The sequence below is a fragment of the Belonocnema kinseyi genome, chromosome 9 (assembly GCF_010883055.1).
Source record: "Belonocnema kinseyi isolate 2016_QV_RU_SX_M_011 chromosome 9, B_treatae_v1, whole genome shotgun sequence".
NCBI lineage: Eukaryota > Metazoa > Arthropoda > Insecta > Hymenoptera > Cynipidae > Belonocnema > Belonocnema kinseyi.
The window spans coordinates 51823096-51825349 of NC_046665.1; positions in this window are offsets into that span (position 1 = coordinate 51823096).

Genomic DNA, 2254 nt, shown 5'->3' on the forward strand with positions numbered 1-2254 from the left:
GCCTTGGAGGAGATTATGTTGAGAAATAAAAAAAAAATTCTTAAAAACGTTGTTTTTCTTGGTCAGGCCGGAAACTTATCAATCCACCCTCGTATTTGTACCGACTGTACTATACGGTAGCGAGACATGGACCTATCAAGAAAAAGATAAGAATAAAGTTAATGCAATAGATATGAGATTCTTGCGCATGATTTGCGAGAAAACTCTGATGGAAAAAGTGAGTAACGAAACAATTCTAAAACAAAGTGGCGCAGAAGATACGCTAATAGACACATGGGAAAGAAATCGGTTAAGATGGTTCGGGCATATTGAGAGAATGCCAAATGAACGACTAACGAAAGACGTGCATCAAGGTAAAGTAAATGGCCGCGTGCCCAGAAGCAGACCGCGGAAAGAATAGTTAGAATGTGTGAATGAGACCCTAGTTAGAAGAGACATAAGAAGCCACAGAAACACGAGAGCCTGCAGGAAAAAATGCATGGACGTAAAAGAAGCTAGAGTAGTATGTCAGGACAGAAAAATATGGCAACAAATGGTTAATAAAAAGAGTGTCAGTAGAATGAATAACATCTGAAACAATAGACCTTGCGTACTAATGGACCCAAGTGGGGAACCTCACATAACGAATTTGTGTGGATCTTCACTTGGGGTGATTGCTAGAGAGATTGATCTGCAACCTGGTTCGGGGCAGTTTTGTGGAACGAACGTGTTATTTAAATAAATATCACGAGAATTCTAGATCAATCTAAAAATTTTATATCCCTTCCCCACCGAGTGACTCTTGCCTACCTCGAAAGGGAAATGGCTTAATGGTGTAATAATAATAATAATAATCGTGAAAGGATTCCATCTATTACGTGTATAATTATTTTTGACAAACTTTTGATTTATGATAGTTTAACCAAGAAGCCAATGCTGCAGAGGTGGCATTTCCCTCGTAAGTTTTAAAGCATGCGATTTGAAGCGAGCGGTGCGTGCGTTCTATTCTCGGCGATTGCGGATATTTTAAGAAAGTGCGTTTCTCATTAGTTGTAAGTAAAAAACGTCTTCCCAGCCAAAGTAAGCAAAAATTTAGTTGAGAATAATTTATGGAGAATATAGTTAAGAATTAATGTCAATATAAATACAAATAAACGGATCAGTATGTGTCAGAGGTTAAAGAAGGTGTAAATTCTTTAGATTTTAACTTCTGGAAAACAAATGTATTTTGTATTTGAATCAATATTTTTCGTCTTTGATTCAGAAATGTCTGCTAATAGATTATGTTGCAACGATATCATCGTTCTTTAGAATTGAGAGCATGATGCTATCAATTTATACGACATATCGTTTGCTTCAAATTTCACTATAGTTAACTTTATAATATTTTACTATTGGTCCAGGACATCTTCAGTTAAGTCTAATCAATTTTTTTATAATTTAGTAATATTTAATTTGAATCAAGAAAATAAGAAACAATAGCGTATGCTTTTGAATTGATTATATATGCATTTGACCGAGCGCGAAAGCACCGTTTGATGCTTCAAACTATCCTTGATTCAGAAGTATTTTTTCTCAGTGTATATAGCGATACACCCTTAAGGGTGTATCTTTTAATTTTATTATATTAATTTCACGAAATATTGTAATCATTTAAAAATCATAATTATCTTCGTGTAGGTTCTATAACCTTGAAGCCGTTTGTATATCATGAAACAGAATGATCAATTTTAAATATTAACGGTACGAATTGAAAAGTTATGTTACAGCCCTACACCAATATCAAAAGGTTATCCAATTTGTTCAAATTTTTAATTTATTTTTTACTTTAAGATTATTCTATTTAATTATTCATTTCTTATAAAAATTAATATATAAATATGACGTAGGATTCAGGATAATATTTTTAAAGCAAATAGACAGATATGGTGCAAAATCCCTTTTGGTTGACCGTATTATTCACACAAGAATATGACCATTTTATGCGATTCACTACTTTATTGTATTTATTTTATTTTTAATTAATTAGGTTACATTTATAAATTGTTACAAAACCTTAACGTAAATTTAGAAAACAAACTCTAATATAACAATAACAATACCAAAATTAACACAGGATAAAGCATTCAATAATGTAATTCAATTTTGAAGTAACATTTTATCATAAAGTAGCTTAAATCTACAGTCTGTCAAGTTAAAGCGTGGGTGGCTTTACTCGCAGTCGGTAAGGTGTATCGACATGATTTTGGTGTCAAAATATTAAGAAGAGCTCCCT